The following is a 20,772-nucleotide window of genomic DNA, read 5'->3' on the forward strand; positions in this document are numbered from 1 at the left end:
TGGTGGGTCTCTTTATTCATTTTGAAGTTTCATTTGTAAAGAAATTACAGGTTTCCTAAGTGATTTCTTAGATTACCTGTGTATTTTTGGCTATTGAAAAGGAATTTTCCCCAATCTCATCTTCAAACTGGTTACGGATGAAGTAAAGAAAGGCCATGGGTTTTGTTTATATTAATATTTTACTCAATGACTGAATTATCTTATTAATTCTACATTGTTTTCTACTGTTCTCCTCTTTAACAGGTATATATACTATACCATATATATATATTACCATATATATGTGTATATATATATACACACACACATATATAACAGGTATATATACTTATATATTATAATTATAATATATATTAAGTAATATATAATATAATGTAATATTAAGTAATATATAATTATTTTATTATACATATAATATAATATAATATAAATTATAATTATAAAATTATAATATAATATTAAGTAATATCCAGACCAATGTTTATAATATTGTAGAGGGTTGTGATGGCGTTTAATACAAATGATGCTGGTTTTTCACTCTTAGAAGGGATTAAGACCAATCCCTCTTGATCCTTGTATTTTAAGCATTGCTGGCAGTAGCGTATGACAACTCCTCAGCTCTGGTGTTGTCAAGTGCAAGAGACAATGACAATGTATAAATGAATGTGCATGTTGGTGTTTTAATAAAGCTTTATAAAAGCAGGCTCCAAGTCATATTTGGCCCCTAGGCCATAATTTGTTGATTTTTGCTTTAACTACTAAATTCTAGTTTTCTGCTTTACTTAAAACCTGATTATTTTCATGATGTTTTCCTTTATTGACTTCATTTACTTTAATTTTACATGTTTATATAATTACTTTATTTGTATCTTTAGTAGTACAAGTGGGAATAAAAATGTCTATTGACTACTCACCATATGATTTTAAAAATTAGATTAATTCACAAATAAAGAACTACATGTTCAATAAACATGAACATATGCTTAGTCTCACTAGAAGTGAAACAGATACACAGTTTAAAAGACGGTATATATTTATTTTTATATTCCTATCAAGCTGCCAAAAATGAAAAATCATTACCCAGTTTTATGTGTAAAATGTCTGTGTATGTGAGATGAGGAGGGGAATTGGGAAGAAATGACTTTCTGATGAAATACTAAAGGGAGAATAAGCATAGATTCTTTCTGGATGATAAATGGGTGATATATGTCAAGGCCTTAAAATGCATACCATATGAACAAATATTTTTTGTAAGAATATAAGGAAATAACCAGTCTCCAAATCAGATTTGGCCCCTAGTTCAGTTCAGTTCTTCTTTTTAGTGTTTATTTTTGAGAGAGAGAGAGAGAGAGAGAGAGAGAGAGAGAGAGCACAAGCTGGAGAGGGGAAGAGAGAGAGGGAGACACAGAATCCAAGGCAGGCTCCAGGCTCTGAGCTGTCAGCACAGAGCCCAATGCAGGGCTCTAAATGAGCTGAGCTGCAAGATCATGAGCTGAGCTGAAGTTGGACACTAAGTCGACTGAGTCACCCACGTACCCCAGAACACAAGTACATTTGAATACATGTTCATGAAGGCATCATTTGATTGTAAAATAACAATCACAACTGGGAATAGATTTAATTTCAAACAACTTGGAATTAAATGTGGAGAGACTTCTGTTTCTTATAAAGGTGGGTTGGTAATGCAGAACAATTACCCTAAAAAGATAATTTTTTTAAAACTGGAAGAAATGCAAAACATCTTCTTAAATGGATCATGTAGTTAATAAGATAGTAAGGAAATAACACAGACCAAGGACAGAAAGAGCATTAGAGTTGAAAGAGGTATGTCCCAGTCAGTGGTGTGAAGCTAAATTGTAAAGCTGGTATTTTGGTAGAGTGTGAAGCAGAGATTAAATTTCAGTCCCTCTCAAAGGGAAATACAATTATTTTGGCCTGGATCCCTGAAAGGCTGCTCTCTGAAATAGGGGATATGAAATACACTCTGAGTGGTCATCTACACGGCCCCCAAACCTCAAGCCTTGTTCTCAGATGGCTACCACCCTTACAGGGTTGGCAGAAGGAAATGAAGTTTCCCTCTGAAGAAATATACCATTTCCTGGGTCTGAAATTATTTTGAAAAGTAATTTTTCAAATAAACATTCAATGAACAACCAAAGATGATGAAGTTTACAACAGGTCTAGAGAATATCAGCTGCAAGCAGCAGAAACAGCATACAACAGAAACAGACCTTGGCACTCTGGATATTAGAAATATAAAACAATTTGTGTTTTCCATGTTAGCGAGGTAAAGGCTGAGCTTAAAAATGTCAGTAAATGGGGCGCCTGGGTGGCGCAGTCGGTTAAGCGTCCGACTTCAGCCAGGTCACGATCTCGCGGTCCGTGAGTTTGAGCCCCGCGTGGGGCTCTGGGCTGATGGCTCAGAGCCTGGAGCCTGTTTCCGATTCTGTGTCTCCCTCTGTCTCTGCCCCTCCCCCGTTCATGCTCTGTCTCTCTCTGTCCCAAAAATAAATAAACGTTGAAAAAAAAAATTTAAAAAAAATGCCAGTAAAATATAAAAACTATAAAAAATGATATGATAATTTTGAAAAGGGCCAACTTGAAACCATAACTAAAGTCTGAGATAACATTAAGGAAACAGAAGAGGGTTTACAAACAAATTATGTGTGTTTGATATATTCTGAACTGCAATGTAGGTCATTAGAAACTATCCAGAATGAAAATGAGGCAAAATGAGATGAGGAAAATTCAGAAAATAGTAAGAGACCTAGAGGAGTTGATGATATTTAGAATGTTTAATTTGTGTCCCAGGAAAAAGAGAAGGAAAATTAGGCAGAGACAGTTTTGAAGCAACAATAGCTGAAAAATTTGTAAGAACCACTGAAACGCATTGATCTGTTGATTTAAGCACCTCAAGAAGCCAAAAGCAAGATAAAGAAGTTTTAAAAAATCTACACTTAGACATATAATAGTGAAACTGCAGAAAAATTAACTACATGGGATGATTATACTTCCTATAGTCTTAACAACGGGATTCTGTTCAAAATATGAATCGATAATGTGTATGCACATTTATTATTCCAGAAAATGTTTATATTAAGTCAAAAACAGCCATGATACAAGGACAATACCTTTTAATGCCTATATGTACACAGTGGAATGTCTTGAATATACAGTAAAAAGTTCAAAGTTGTAATTTCTAGATGGTGGAAATTTGGGAACTGTAATCTCATTACTAATTTTTTATAATGATACATATTTTATGATTTTTCAATAGTAATTATATTATCTTAGTGTAATTTAAAAATCAAGGTAAAAATATAATACCAAGTGTTGGTGAAAAAAATTGTAACATAGATGCTTGCATACTTTGCTGGTGGGATTATATCTTGAAAGAAACTCAGTGTTGGGAAATTAGATTATATGAATAAAAAACTGTAAACATTGTCATGCTCATTGGTCTGATGATTTCATGTCTAGTTATTCTAAGGAAATAGTTATTTGCAGGCAGATTTTATGTAATGGACATAGATGCTTGATATACAAGCCCTTTGCCTAGAACACTGTCCTTTTTGGGCCCCCATCAAGTCTCAGTGGAAATAACTCTGCATCAGCATGATTTTGCTTCAATATCCAGTAGTGGTTTATACTCCTGCCCAGTCCCTCCCATGATACACTGTATCACAGTTATAATTAAGTGGGTTTTTCATCATTGTCTGTATAATTGCTGTCTCTTCCTCTACTTATACTGTAAGCTCTTGGAGGCAGGAACTCCGTGTTCTTTCTTGCCTCTGCCCCCTGTGCTGGAGCACCATTTCTAGTTCATTGTAAGTAATCAGTAAATTTTTAATAAATAAATATAAAATACTTCTTTCATATTTTATTTCAATAGAAAAATATAAACCTAATAAATTTTCAAAATTTCTTAATTTTTAAATGTATTATATCCATTTACTGGATACCACAGCTATTAAAAACTAGTATTTTCAAAAAATGTTTAGCAACTTCTAAAGATTTTTATTGTATATTGTTATGGAAAATAACATCTATGAGAGTGTATTTGCATGATAAACTGACCTTTACAAATCTCATAGATTAAAAGAAAATCTACATAGTAAATATATTATCTTTTCTTTTTATCTGTATGAAAGTGCGTGCGTGCGCGCGTGTGTGTGTGTGTGTGTGTGTGTGTGTGTGTGTGTGTGTGTGTCTTAAATAGGAGGTCAGAGAAGGCCTCACTGAAAAGTGACACTGAATAAAGATCTAAAGTTCTTGAGAGAATGAGTTACACTGATGTCAGGGGAAAGAATTTCAGGCAAGGGCACATCAAGTGCTTTGAATGGAAGTTTGATAGAATCACCAAGTTTTTACATTTAGTGTTCTTTTTTCCTGTTTGTACTAATTTTCATTGTAGTTATTTCTAAGTATGAGCTTTTATGCTTATACAACAGCAGTATGTTCATGGGGGAACAGTGGGTACAAAATCTAGGAAGGAGAAAGAAGAAAATAAATAATAATAATCCCACCCATTACCCAATCATTCAAATACACATATCGTTGTTTTTTTTTTCACTTAAATTCAGGATTTTTATAACCTGAATTTTTCTGTGTTGGACTTAATAATTTTTAGACCTTATAACTAAGTTTTCACAAGAAATACATATTTGTAGTAAAAATACAAAGGAGATGAAATACAAGAATGTAAAGTCCCCTTTTCCTGAATTTCAAAAGTTCTCCACTTAACCTAGCTAGAGAGTGTTATCAGTTTGCTGTGTTTTTTGTGGAGATACTCTGTTACAAAAAATAACATGTTGTTTTCTTTTTTTTCCTTTTCTTTGTAAATTAAAAAAATTTTAATTTATATTTATTTTTGAGAGAGATAGAAAGACAGAGTGAACGGGGAAGAGGCAGAGAGAAAGGGAGACACAGAATCTGAAGCAGTCTCCAGTCTCTGAGCTGTCAGCACAGAGCCTAGCATGGGGCTCAAGCCCACGAACTGGGGCATCATGGCCTGAGTTGAAGTCGGAGGCCTCAACCAACTGTGCCACCCAGGCGCCCCTGTTTTCTTTTCTTTATGGTCACAATATCTGCTCTGTTTCTTTGTGTTATCTGTGGCAATATTTTGTGAACCATTGTCTTTCTAATTTAGTTTTAAAGTTAGTGGATCCATATATTAAAAAAATAAATAAATAAATAAATAAATAAATAAATAAATAAATAAAGTTAGTGGAGATTCTAGATTCTGGCAATGGGCTGTTGATTGTTGTTTCTAATATTTATTTTCACTTCATATTTTTCTGTTTTTTTTTCATAGAATTTTAATGACATTGAGAGCCTGAAGTAAGACTTACATTCAAAACTTCATTTACTACGAGAGTTTTATATTTTTATCTTGCTTTTGTTGGGTTTGTGTTTGTTTCACATTTTCATTTTTTACTTATATATTTACTGTAAGTCACCATGCATTCTTTTTATAATCAATTGATAGATAAATAATATTTTACTGTTGTGCTACAAAAATATGGTCACTCTATGTTAATCATCAAGAAATTGGAAAAGCCAAGTCTCGGTACAACTGAATGCTGTATGAAATAATAAAAACATATTTTTATTGACTTGGAAAGAGGTTTATGACATTTTTCTGAGTTAGAAAAAGAACAGGCCACATAGTACTGTGCATAATAACATGACTTTTAATGCAGAATTGTTTATGCAGAGTTTATCTGTATGTGCCCATATCTTCATATGCCTGACCTAGGTATTCCCATATCTACTACATATGCCCAATTTATCTATACCTATATCTATATATGCCCACATCTATCTATGTGCAGAGAGAAGTCACAAGGGAGTTTGCCAATAGTGATGATTTGCAGGTGGTATATCTTCTGTGAATTTTTAATCTCTCACTTATACTTCTGTCGGTTGTTTGAATTTTTCATGCATCCACTTTTTTATCAAAAAGTTTTATTTTCCTAAAAGAGACTTGACACATTTTTTTCTAATATAATTGTCATGTCTAGAATGCCAAAGTTTAAAACTCAGGCAACTTGTTAACATGCAATTACAATAGTTTTTCAGACTTCACTTAGATTTATGTTTAACTCCAAAACTAACATAGAGCAACACATCAAATATCATTCAATAGGCTATAATTTTTGTTTACAGGTAATGCATAAAAGTTTGAAGCCAGTTTTATATGTTGCATTTAACTACAAATGGATCATTTTGCCCTAATTTCTTGTCAGTTGGTGTTTTAGAAACATTTGTAAACAGAAGGCTTCCTAGAGAATATAGAACTGATGCTTTCCCCTTTAGTGACATTATATTTTTAAATGCTAAAGTAAAATCTGTACACTCAAATAATAAAGTTTTGCTAGTTTTCATAATACATATATGTCTGCTCTGCTGTGCCAAGGACAGGATAGTCACAAAGCTTCCACGTTGAAGCTGGTTATTAAATATTCAGGCTCAATTTACCAGGACCTTTATTATACTATGCGAGGTCTTCTGTAATGAAGAGCTACTTGTAACATCAAAGCAGAAGAGACATTATCTCTTCCCCTCATAGCCCATGACCTAAAAGCTTTTCTTTTTATCTTTATGTGAAAGAAAACCATACTTTTTAGAGTAGACTCAGCATTTGTGAACAATGTGCATCATGTAAAGTAGACTCTAGATATGGTTTATGATTTTTGCCTTTATCCAAGTGTTTTGTTTTGGCAATGTTATACCTTATATCATTTTTTTTGAGAACAAGAGAAAGGAATTTAGGTTTTTTTTTCCTGTAATGGGGTTTTATTTTTTTATTTTTACATTTTTTTCCAGGTGCAAACAATTTTATTTTTTATTTTATTATTTTTTCCATATTTATTTTTTATGTAAATCCAAGTTAGTTCACATGTAGTGTAATAATGGTTTCAGGAGTAAAATTTAGTGATTCATCACTTACATATAACACTCAGTGCTTATCCCAACAAGTGTCCTCCTTAATGCCCATCACCTGTTTAGCCCATTCCCCACCAAACATGAAAGGAATTTAGTTTTAAACTAATTGTGACAAAGAAAACAATTTTTAAGTAGCAATATATATGTATTTTTCCTTTTTCTAAATAATCTGAAGAAAAGTGACATTGGTATTTGTTGGGCCTTTCATTTATAGTCTCTTAGAAAATAAGAGAAACAGATTTTATTAGACTTTTGGGAAAATTTTAGGAATCCAAAGTTTGAAATCATTTTCATATTTATAAAAGTGATTATTACAACCAAATTGAATACCCATAATAGAGCTACAAGTAAAGAGGAATTTCAGAATGCATGTGTCCCTTTCATTTTCTATCAAATACAGCGTACTGGGGGCAAAACAAAAATAGATAATACACAACTGCCTCACAAGAAAAGGGGATTTTCTAAAAAAATTATCTAAAAGTTTGCCCTTCATCTTATTTAACTGTATTTTGCAATATCGTGTATGTAGAGACTTTGTTTACTTATGTCCATTCTGTTTGTATGGAGATATACAATGACAAGAAGTTTATAAGTGCTTTTAACAGTAGTTTTGCATGGTTGCACGAAAACAAATGCTAGTAATCAATCTTGGACTTGTGTAAATACCTCTGATTTTTTACATGAAAAATTCCAAATTCCAATATTTATTTGGTTGATTTAGAATCATCAGAAATAGAGGAAAAGTTGAGAGAAGAGAGAGAATTGGTGATTAGTGAAGCAGAAGTTAAACAAATGTGGTTCTTTGGAGTCATAACTTTTTTACTTATGATGGAAGATATTGAATTGGAGAGGAGATGCTCTGGCATGTTTCAAAGTATTCGAGATTGTTCTTGCATGAAGTCATCATCATGTTAGGGTTAGCAGAGTGAGATGCTGGTGCCAGGGAGGGTGGGCTATTGTTATATAATTCACTCAGAAAAACATTTTCTAGACATTGCCATGCAAGGTCTCTCCTCTTTAGGAATCCCAGCCAAACAGGGGAATAAAGTTTCTTTTTCTCTTGTAACTATCCCATGTTCAATTAATCTTTATCAATATAAAAATATTATTTGATTAACCACCATGTGTTAGATGCTATGCTATGTATACAATGAATTGAAACTAAGATTCCTACTATTACCTAGCTTACATTCTTTAGCTTGGGTTACAGAGAGTGAAACATAAAGTCTTTAAACTTATTGTACCTGAAAGTACAGAACACTTTTCTTACTATGAATTTCCCTGATGAGTTTTGCTTAAAAATTGCATTGTCAGCCAGTGACATGTCATTTCCCAAAGAGAACATTGAACCCAGTGGCCACTGCAGGTGGGCTGGGACCTGGCATGCCCTGCTGTGCATGTTGGCCAAAATGGTAGAGGGGCTCAGACTCCCCTGCCTTTCAGTCTGTTCATCTTCAAAACGGAGGAATTGGACAGAAATATCACTAAGTTTTAAACCTTAGAGGCTATCAAGTCCATGTTCACCCAGTAAAACAAAATTTTGCATTAAATAAGCAAAATAATAGAAGATCTAATCATTTTGGTTGTCTTAAAAAATGTCTGAAGAAATTGATTAGGACTGATACTTTAGAACCCTCTGATGTTCTAAAACACATCACACCACACACACACACACACACACACACACACACACACACACACACACACACAACACACACACACACGTGCAGGCAACCACGTGCCTGAGCACATGCGCATTTTAATGTTTCAAATCTTTTGATATCTCTGTTGTATGTTCACAAGCTTCACTCCAGTCTTAAAGCAGCTTGCTATGATCAGGGAGAAGTGATTAGGAAAGAATGTGTGAAAAATTAGAAGACAGAGTGTTATCACTGTTGCTATTCTGAGGAAAGCACAACCAAACGTATGTTTTAAGGGGCTGGGAGACCCCCTGCCCAGCAGCAAAGCTTTGGTGTGTAGGATGTGTGTGACAATGTTTGCTGCAATGAGACTACCTCTACTCTCTAAGTCATTAGCGTACTATCAGAGTAGATCACTCATGTTTATTTGTGACTGAGGGATTTCACTGAGGACAGCTTCCCTACCCCTGCTGCCACCAAAAACATCTTAAAGGCTTTAGAAAAGATGTCTTACATGCTATGTGCCTCTGGATTACCTTTACAAAGACAATTCACGGAATATAAAATAGTATCAGTGAAGGAATTATAAACCAGTTATAAAACGAAGGAACTTAATCTCTTACTATTGCTCAGGCTATCTAAGTGTGTGTGTGTGTGTGTGTGTGTGTGTGTGTGTGTGTGTGTGTGTGTGTATGTATATTTGTATACAGTACATATACATATATTACATATTTATTATATACATATGCTACATATTTATTATATATACAAATATATATCACATATATAATACTCAGTATATACACATGTATATATTATATAAATACTTTAGAGCTATAGTGTTTTATATTTATATATTACATATGTACATAGTAAATATATTACATATATATTTATCTATATGCAGTATCTATACATGTATATATTATATATTCTATTAAATATTTTTAGAACTATAGTTTTGCCACTATACTAATGCTAATAGAATATCATATGTGTATTTACAGTATATGATATGTATTAAGAATGTATATATAAATATAATAAGTAAAAACACTTTAGAACATCAGAAGAATTGGTAACCCAGTGGTTTATAATTCCATATATATATGTGTGTGGAATAATGTATATATTAATGAAATAATGTATACATATATACATATATATTAATATATACATATATATATACATATATATTAATACATACAATGGAATGGAATCTGGTTCCATTCATTCACAATGGCAGTTCTACAGACGGGCAGGCCATTTAATGGGTTTCTAGGGCAAAGACATCTTTATATTCTGAAAGTCAAGGTATACTCTCTGTTTGCTTCGATGTGCCATATTGTCAAATCCGTGTTACTTAAGCATTACAGTGGTTGGGAGAATTTTATTTTGTTGACAAAGCTCATTCTAATTGCCAGAAAGTCTGGCTGTGATATGGTATTCACTAGGCTCTTATATAGAACCAATGCTAAATAACATCAGTATATATTGTATAGTCCATAGTATTTTAGTAAGTCTTTACTGAGACTGATTATAATAGAGAACTAGAAACCAATTCAGCTGTTTTTTTTAGCTGAAAATCCTTTTTAAATTAAAGGGAAAAAATAACATGTATTTATTTATTTTGAGAAAGAGAGAGTGAGTGAATGCATCATTGGGAGAGGGGGAGAGAGAAGGAGAGAATCCAAGCAGGCTCCACTGTGCCAGCACAGAGCCTGACACGGGGCTCAATCCTATGAACTGTGAGACCATGACCTGAGAGCTGGAATCAAGGGTCAGATGCTCAACTGACTAAGCCACCCAGGTACCCCCGAAAGTACTTTACAAGTACTGAAAGACATTGTACAAGCTGCTTTTGCCAAATATTTAATGGTTAAAAAGAAGTGATTTTCAGTGATGAGTAAAAATACTCAGAAAGAAATTATTTCATTTAAAAATTGGTTCCTTGTTGCATTTTTCTTTTTTTTTCTATATCAAGTTTTTGCATGAGCCTTTTTATTCTTGTGGATCTTATATTTTCTTTATTTGTGACTACTAAAAATAAACTCTACTAGTTGTGTAAGATTGTTAGCTTTTTAGTAGTGAAATTCTTTTTTACTGTTGCATAATAAAACTGATTGGTAAAAAGACTTTTTGTAGATTTTAACAAAGCTAATAGTTATGTGATCTTATGTCACCCTAGTTTTTATAAGCATAAACAAATGCAGCAATATCTTATATTATTTAATTAGTAAGTACTTTTTATTTTACTAGTTTATATAGACTGCTAGACCTTCAACCACACAACTTCTTACCTTAATATCTGACAACGCAGGCTTAGTTTGTGAAGGACATGTGTATCCTGGAACAAAGTCTAAATCATTAAATCATTTTGTGTGCCTACAATGGACAAATGATGGTGCATTTCTGTCTCTATAGATTTTAATCAATGCATTAGTCAGATCTCAATTATGAGAAAATTTTGAGGAAATATTACCCTAGAGTAAATTTTAATTTATGCTGAAAAATTTTAAACGCATCCTATTTTGCATCAAAGTGCAAGTGTGAGTAAATTATGTATGACGACTTCTTGCTTAAAGCCTCCTAGAAAAGAAGAATATATTTGCTTGCATCTCACTAATACGCCAATGTTTAGGTAGCTACATTTACACCTGTTTGCCACAGGTAAACTGAATAGAACATCAGACAGCTCATTATAGAGACAAGTATGCTCCATTCCCAAAGTTGGATGACAGAACAAGTCATGGTGAGTACTGTAATTTTAGTGCTACCATACATCTTCAAGCTGTCTGGAGGTAAAATGCTTACTAAGCATTGCATTTGTGCTGTCAGAATACTTTATGGGATGGTAATTAAATAAGGGCAGCACTGTGGAGTTAAGCCAATATCTGATGAATTCTAGAAATCTCTTCTAGAAAGGTCTTACTTTGAATCTTAAGTTTTAGAAGAAGTACGTTTCACATTTATTGACTAATCTTTCATTAAAAGCACACTTGTGTAGGGTATTCACTGAAAACATTCATTTATGTTTGCTTGTGATAGGTGAATGCCCAGTTCACCTAGCAGAGAACTCAATTGTCAGCATGCTGCCCTTTGAAATGTTAGTTTCCCCTCTCTCAACTTGTATGATCAGTCACTACTTTTAAATTATGACTTGGGGTGCCTGGGTGGCTCAGTTGGTTGGGTGTCTGATTTTGGCTCAAGTCATGATCTCATGGTTTGTGAGTTCGAGCCCATGTTTGGGCTCAGTGCTGACGGCTGAGAGCCTGGAGCCTGCTTCAGATTCTGTCTCCCTTTCTCTCTGCCCCTCCCCTGCTCACAATCTGTCTCTCTTTCTCTCTCTCAAAAATAAATAAACATTTAAAAATTTAAAAAAACTACAAAAAGCTAAATACAAAGACTGAAAATGGAGGCAGTTATCCACTGTTTTCCAAAAGTTTGGTTATGCCGCTTTGCTTTCATGAAAAATCTACATTAATACCTGTTTTCACGAAGTGAAAGAAATCCAAAGAGGATTTTTGCTTGGTCAGTAAAAGGCAAAGAGGGAAAATAGTGTTCGGCGTTTGTTTGGCAGTGAGCCCTCATGCAGGCAGTGCTCATCCCAAGCAGCAAGAGTGGCCCTGCCACACCTCTTCCCTGGGAACTACATTTCAGCATCTCAGCATCAAGCCACCATAGCTTTGAATTGTGTCCGTGTACATCTGTGCTTTATCTTGATTTATTTTGTGCATCTGTTAGCAAGATTTGTCCTAAGGTATCAGAAAAGCCAAAGGGAGGCTATTTTGGGGAGAGGTCTGGGAATGCTCAAATTTTTTTCTGTATAAATTAATGGTAATTGCTTCTTCTGATTATGCCATTTCAGCTTAGGAAAGGTTTCATAAGAACACTGTACTTTTGGATAGCGGGGTAAAACTGTACTGGAAAGCAGTATATTTATTTCATTCTTGTCATTTTTCACTTTTCCTCTGGAATTTAGTGCCCTAGTTTAAGATTGAATTGTACATATACCTCAGTAGGGAATGGATACGTTTTTCCTTTATACTTATTTATAGATGTTCATTTTAATAGTTACACACTGTATGATTGGTAAAAGCAGGCTATAGACCAGCGCTGGGATCCACAACAGTGGAGCAAAAGCCAAAGGCCAAATTCTGCCTGCACCTGTTTTTGTAAATAAAATTTTGCTTGAATTCAGGCCATTTGTTTATGTATTGTCTATAGCTCTTTTCTTGCTACTATGGCCAAGTTGAATAGCTGTGGCAGAGACCAGAAAGACCCACAAAGTCTAAATTATTTACAATCTGGTCCTCCACAGAAAAAATTTATTGACCCTTGGACTAGCACATGGATTTGAAAATTTTTAAAGGAGTACATTTTTTGTTTGTGTGTTTTTGTAATATGTAGTAATGAGAAAAAATAAAATGATTTATTATCTCAGATGATTTTTATTTTCTTTCACAGTGAAGAATATTTTGCATTATTGCTTTAAATTTTTGAAAGTCTTAGCAATTTCCTATAGAAGGAGCTCCTGCTTGGATGCAAAGCTGTGTACACTGTTAGGTGGATAGTTAGCAAGCTGGTGTCTCTTCAAAGATAAAATATTTTCCAAACCATGCTGTGAGATTGGCATAGAAGGAAAACTGGGAATAGGGTTCAGGTGAATCAGTGAAATGGCTTCTAACCATGCAGCTATTATATGCCTGAAAACTGCACGAATTGAGGTTAGTCTGAAGGCCTTACCAGCTTGTTCTTGGCGAGGCTCCCAAACTCCTCTAACTATATCATGACTGTGACTTCATTCTCTAAAGCAGACTATTCCCCCTGGCTGTCTCAAAGACAGTCCCTGGGCCAATTTTTTTTTAACCTGTCACATTTACTTTCTTTAAAAAGAAAAGTAAAAGAAACTTGTTAGGAAATAAAAAGAGTATATATGCTAAGTTATTTTTTATTATTTCAATTCTTCATTTCATTTTTATATAGTTGTATGTGTATACACATGCACAATTAAATAATGCTGGTAGGATCATGAGGTAATGTAGTTCTTTCCAAAATGTAGCTTTGGTATAGAACATCTAGCAGAAGGATAATAGATAATGATGCAATGGTTAACATTACTATTTTGCAAAAATTAAAAAGAAATAATCATTCAGAGCCAGTTTGGCATTTTCCTATATGACATTCTAATAGGACTTTGAATTTCAGCTGTCCATTTCTGTGAATTTGAATGCAACAGAGAAGATGTAGCTTTCACATAATTTTCTTCAGTTTAAAAAATCATAACCATTGCAATGGGATGCCTTAAGCCTTGGGTCACTTAAATCATTTCTGAAGACAGCACGTGCTCTTCAGGGACATGCAAAATGAGGAAGGCATTTGTTGGTCACTGTGTCTGTGTCACCTGTATAGACTTGGTACAGGTCAGTGTGTTTATGAGTCAGTAATGAAGAGGAATATGAAATGTTGCAACTTAGCAAATGTGCTAAAATGTAAGTATGAAGAAAAATGTTTTGAAAGGCTAACCAGTTTAGAATCACAAAATATTTAGATATTCTCTCAATTTAGGATTGAGAAAATAGCTGCATGAGATATAAAAATGAAGATATAACTATTTACATGAAAATATAATTGTCTAAAAAAAGTCCTCCCTTCATTTTGAGTTAAACAAAACAAGGGGATTTTCAGATCCAATGGATTATAATGCTAATTTACATCAAATCTTGGAAGGAAGTAACCTATTTTATTCTTATTTGCTGTTGTTTCAAGATATAGTATTCCTACAGTTCTGAATTACAATAATATGTAGTAAAATTTTGAGAAAATAGATCAGAGGTAAAAATCTGTGACATTGGCACAAATATAGCCTGCTGACATTCTATTGAATAGAATTCGTTTTGTGTCTGTGTTTTTCTTTTTGTTTTTTGTTTTAAAAACTAGAAATTTTGCTAAAAATTTTAACTCCAAAATCTCATTGAAAATCTGGGACATTTTGATATTTATTTTGTCTTAAAGAGTTTTTTAAACATAATGTTGTGCAAGCACTTGGTAAAAAATCAAATGGTACAGAGAGTCATAAGGAAATTTTCTTGATCTCTCCTTTTTACATTTTCTGAAGTATTCTTCCATAAATATTCATGCTTACATGTATATATGAGTGAAATAAACAATGAGATCACAACAAACACTTTTCTATGCATAAGTACTTTTAATTCCTCATTTTTTATAACTTGTTTTAACAATTTTTATTACTTTATTGCTTTGTATTTTCTTTTATTCTATTTTTACTGTCATTGCTTTGGTATTTTTAAATTAAATTCTCACATTTAATAGAACTTCCTCTTCTCCTCTACTTAACTGTTTTATTTCATAAGTTTCAAATGCTATCCCTTTGATGGTTGATAGGATTTGTGGTCATTGCAGTGGTAGAGAGGAGGGCTTCACAGTGCAAGCAGGGCAGGCAGGGTCCCCAGGCACTTCTGCAAACACCATGCTACATCCTTCTTGAATGATCTATCAGTCCTTTAAATGGCCATCCAAATGTTTCTGAATGTTATTTTTCTGAACTCACAGCTAACAGCCATTCCTGGAGAAATAATAATCCTCTTCTTGACAAAAGTATGGAAATGTTTAGCTAGATAAGTGCATTTGACCCTCTGATCAACGCAAGAGCCAAAGTGGAGTGCAGAATCGAGAATTCAGGTCTTCTGACCTTTATTCTGATATCTTTCCCAATTCTTTGTATTGAGTTTGAGGGATCTGGGGGGATGATCAAGGAAATAGATATGACCATGAGGTGGCAGTAGCACACAAGGAGTTTTATTTGGACAGAGCTTTGGCAGGTTTGCATTTGGGGAAAGTCCCTCACAGCAGGAGCCCTTCCAGAGGTAAAGGGTGAAGGCTACTACCCAGAAGAGGCAGAGGGCAAAGGGAAGTCTGGGGGAAAGAGGATCAGAGAGAGTGTTATGAATCTAGATGATTTTGCTCAGCAGCATAATGGAGAGTCTCTGGGTCAGAGAGCTCTGAAGGGCAGCAGAAGCTTGGAGTCTTTTATAGCCACAGAGTTTATCTGATCTATGGTTAGCAGATATTGGGTGCAGTCTTGTGCATTGTGCAATGCAGGAAGGCCGTAAATGGCTAAAATTCTGCTTATATGGGCTTTATTTAAAACAACTGGATATGTAAAAATTTGGGGTTTTTTGGTGCCCATGGGGTTTGGAGCTAGTAGGTCCCGGCTTGCTGTAAAGAAGTAAACAACATAGGGCCAATGTACAGAAGCCATCTTTGGCTCACTGATATAACAGCTAGTCTGTACTAGTTTTGTTTGTGTATGTGTATCTTGTCATTATGACATACTCCCAATATACATAAAAATATACACACCAGTATAATGTATAATATGTATACACCAGCTGTATTTGTTAACCTTATTTTGTCATAATGGCTCCAGGTTTTTTGAAGGAATAACTTCACTAGAGTTGCACTCTATTTCCTTTGAAGGAATTCAACTTCACTAGAGTTGAATTCTTCTGTGTGCCCCTCCTAAGACTATTTCCCTCCTCACCTTCTTCAGAAGAGTCTTCTTTGTATGTACACTTAGATGCATATACTTTATATGTATTATTTTTAAATAATTTATAAACTTATTTTTGGATGATTTAAACTTTATATAAATGATAACATAATGTACAGAGCCTTTTGCCCTCTCCATACAATTTTTGAGAATGATCCAAATGGCTCCAATTGACACTTATAGGTCATTTTATTTTGTTTTGTTTTGTTTTTACTGCGAAATACTATTTCATCGTGTGACTTTAATATGATTTTAAAACAATTTCATGTTCACGTACATTCAAGTTGTTTCATTTTTCCCTGTTTGCAAATGATGCCGAAGAGAACATTTCTGGACATAACCTTCTTATGTACATACTGCTACTTGGCTATTCCATTTTGATAATCTGTTAGTAAATTGACAGATAATTACCAAATACCCTATGTGCACAGGTGTGGGACTTTCTCAAAATTAGATAAAATTCCTGTTCTTAATAAACTTATAATCATAGTTTAACCTTGTATATATTTATAAATCAGAATAACTCTAATATATGATAGCTTAATTTCATTTATCATTTTACTAAATTTAAATTTATTTCTAAAACAGAGGTGTTGTCAATGTCATTGCTTAATTATTTCCCTCAAAATTTGGTTTTGGTAATCTTCCAAAGTGCACAGGCAGGTATGAATGACTGAGTTACAGCTTTATCTCCAGGAGAATATTGTGTTAAAGAGCCATCCTGAATTTCTATCACTGTCACTTGCTTGGTTAATGATTTATTAAATACATCAGAGCAATTACAAAACTGAGATTTAAAAAAAGTGTTATTTACTATAGTCCAAGTAATTTATTAAATTTTTTTTATGTTTATCTATTTTTGAGAGAGAGACAGAGCATGAGCAGGAGAGGGGCAGAGAGAGAGGGAGACACAGAATCCGAAGCAGGCTCCAGGATCTGAGCTCTCAGCACAGAGCCCAATGCGGGGCTCAAACCCATGAGATCATGACCTGAGCCAAAGTCAGATGCTCAACTGACTGAGCCACCCAGGCACTCCTTAAGTAATTTAAATCACTCTTTAAGAGATGTATTTTGGGAAAAGTCAGACGGGCAGGCACATGACATGATAAGGATAAAGATCAGTGTAAGCTGATAACTTCTAATGGGAAATATATACAGAGCTTTTGAATTGCATTTCAAATCACTCATTTTTCCAGCATTTATTGTATGCAACAAATGCATAAGTGGTTAGCTGAAACAGGTAGCTCAAAAATATTTTAACATTTTTTATCTAAACAAATGTCAGAATTTTTTTGAAAATGAAAAATGCTAAATATAATAAAAGTGTATATTTATGCTCTCGGCAGCCAAATGTGCTTTTTAATGGAATTTAAATAAATGGAATTTTTATGACAAAAAAAGCAACAGTGAAAGCAGTGATTATGTTTTTCATAGTTCATTTGCCGTCTTTGCCCTGCAGACCTTGTGTGGAAGAAAATGAGATCCCGAGTGAAGTCTACAATGTCATTGACTCTGAAGAAGGACTCAGAGACCCATTGGTGTTTAATGACCCTTACTGGCCTATGCAATGGGAACTGGTATGATCTTCCGAAATAGATGGTTCTTTGGCAATGTTAAGAAATACTATTTTTTGTCATATTTTAATGCAGTAGACAGACACTTTTATGCACTGCCTGCTTTTATCTATTGGTTTTGCAGAGAGAGACTTAGCAAACTTTTGATGAAATATTACTGCCAGCTTATTAATGAGTACTAATCCTTTTAATTTGATTACATCCTTAGGGTTTGATTTGTTCTATAAAAGATACCAGTTTAAAAAAAAAAAAAAAACTAAGACATTTAAATTTGCTGTATGTAAACAGTCTCATTACACAGAAATGTTGTTGCCATCCAGGCTTAAAGTTCTTGTTCTTGCATAACCAGAATATATTCTATATTACATCAATAATGAGAGAATTCCTCTCTGTCTTTATGGATTAAGTAGACATTAGAACATTGCACAACAAACTTTTTTTTTTATAATGCTTCTAGTGTTGGATGTTTTAGAACCACATTGTCCTGTCATTTATACATGATTGTGATAATAGAAAGGATTTGAAAGAAAAAAAAAAATCACACATATTTTTTGAATGTAAATAACTAAAAAAAATTTGAAGTACATACCACTGAAGATTTTAAAAGGAAATATTTGGAATGTGAGATGACTTGGTGAAAATATCAGAGAAATTGAAGACCTTCTTATATCCATACTTAGCTCCTCATAGGTCTATAAATAATATGGTGTTGTAGAGGGTCTCATGCTGTATAATGAGAAAAAGGCTAAATGCATTTCATCACATTCATGGATATAATGAGGTGAAAGATGGGAAACTGTTGTGGTGGCTGTTTTTTGTGTTGATCATTGGTAGTTACCAAGATGACTATCTGGAAAGAGTACAAAACCAATATTAGAAGAAGTCCAGCTCACTCCTGTGTAGCTTCAGTTCATCTTTAAAAATTGAAATGTAATTTAGAAAACTTTAAGATATGTATATGACTACATTTGACCTTTCAAACAAAAAACTCAAGCAGAAAAAAATTGGGTTTTGCTTTAATTGCCTGGAGGTAAGATAATCAGTAACAAGTGAGTGAATTACAGCTGCTTAGGGTCATGAAAGCTAAAGTTAAAAAGAATGAATTTTTTAAAAAAGGAGGGAGGGTGGGGTGCCTGGGTGGCTCAGTGGGTTAGGCGTCCAACTTCTGCTCAGGTCATGATCTCTCAGTCTGTAAGTTTAAGCCCCGCGTCGGGCTCTGTGCTGACACCTCAGAGCCTGGAGCCTGTTTCAGATTCTGTGTCTCCCTCTCTCTCTGACACTCCCCTATTCATGCTCTGTCTGTGTCTCAAAAATAAATAAACGTTAAAAAATTTAAAAAAAAAAGGAGGGAGGGACAGTAGCTATATAAAAAAGGAGGGCATGAAATAAGAGGAAACGTCTTTAAATTTTTTTTTCTGACTGAAGAAGCAGCAAAAATTAAGATGAATACTGAAGATTACATATATAACATTTAATAATTAGCTACCTAGCAAGACACACTTTTATTGTATTGGTTGTTAAATGACAGGCTCCTCTATATTGAGGTCAAGAAATTCGGGAGAACCCAATAGGGAGAGGAAATGAAGGCAAGTGATATAGGAAAGACAAGAAGAATTGAATAGCAGTCAATAAAGTGATGGAGATTAGAAATGGAGACAAGTCTTAGAAGACTATTAAGCAATTAGCTCTCTTAAAAACAGAGAACAGAGACTGTGAAAGGCAGAAGGCAGAAGGAAAAGGAAAAATTCTAGTGTTTTCTACAGCGTGAGCTGATAGACTTTTTCCGCAAATAACCAGATAGTAAATATTGCCGTCTTTGTCAGCTGTATAAATTTCTCTGGCATAATTTTATTGTTGTTGTTCCAAATCTTTAAAAGTGTAAAAACCTTAGCATAGAGTCATAGAAAACCAGGCTCTAGGCTGGATTTCACTTGAAGACCATAATTTACTGATGCTACAGAAAATAAGGGAAAAAGAAGAGTCAAAAAAAATCATTCAGATTTAGCTGTCTCTCAAGCATCCAACTGTTGTGTTATACTATGCACATATTACACTAGCACAATTCAGCAACGAAAGGTAAAGCCAGGCCATATTAACGTCAATAGCTTTCTGGAGTATTACTATATTCCGTATAGCACCATTCTAGAGTTTCGTCTGCTGGTATGGAAGCGATTCCTTGTAATACCTTATAATATTAAGTCCAGCCATAATACAAAATTGCAAAGAAAGATTTGCAGTTTCTGAACGGATGTTCTATCTAAAACATATTCCTAACAGCAGACCTAAGCTGTGTTATAAGATCCATCCTCTGGTGAGAGTACCAAATTTATTTATTAAAAGATTGAGTGGCACAGCTGGATTGTACCACTTAAAGAGAAAGTTGAGAGAACTTATGCTGATTACCACCCGTTAGATAGTCTCCCTTAGTTACTGGTGTCACTCTCTTTCTCCACAAGCAAGTGTCCTAAAATGGGAGTCTGTTCTTATCTGCGTTTTTGTGCCCACTACTCTTCAGCCAACAACATATGGCAATCAACATGGTAAAGTGTTCCATCATGATAACTTGGATAAGTGGCCTAGAGGAAAGAGTGAAAGCTGAAACAGAGATCACAATTTTTATTATATTAAGTAGAAAAAAATAACATAACCCATTTTCTCTGGTGCTCAGAGCTCAATAGACATTGATGAGAAAAGTTACAGCAGCATAATTTTCAAGAAGGTAGGGTTGTCTAATTTTTTTCTGCTTTAATTTTTGATTCAGAATTTCATTTTGTGAAAAAGGGGTGTTGCATGTACAAGCTTTATTTTACCTAGAGGACCATGGGGCAGATGATGTAAAAGTGAGTTGGCAACATGAACTTTCATCAGTGAAAAAGGTATCAAAATACTCGTATACACTTGAGTATCCGTGTCAGTGAGCCAGGGATCCTATCCTGATCTCTATGCCTGTGTGGACTGCCACAACACAGGCCAGAGGACCAGGGTGAGGATAATGCCAAGAGAGATTCAGCCTATGAGTTTAAAAGGAAAAATAAAT

At 34.1% G+C, this 20,772-nt stretch overlaps 1 long non-coding RNA gene across 1 annotated transcript in view; it reads left to right on the forward strand.

Annotated features, from left to right (window-relative positions):
* The window catches only part of LOC147581104 (uncharacterized), a 36,365-nt gene extending 18,627 nt beyond the window's left edge, over window positions 1–17,738 (forward strand). The window contains exon 3 of the long non-coding RNA XR_015251413.1: window positions 17,621–17,738. This is a non-coding gene — a long non-coding RNA (uncharacterized LOC147581104). The remainder of the gene's footprint in view (window positions 1–17,620) is intronic.
* The last annotated feature ends 3,034 nt before the right edge of the window (window positions 17,739–20,772 follow it).

This window comes from Puma concolor, chromosome B2 (assembly GCF_028749965.1).
Source record: "Puma concolor isolate L17-30 chromosome B2, mPumCon1.1.hap2, whole genome shotgun sequence".
Classification (NCBI taxonomy): domain Eukaryota; kingdom Metazoa; phylum Chordata; class Mammalia; order Carnivora; family Felidae; genus Puma; species Puma concolor.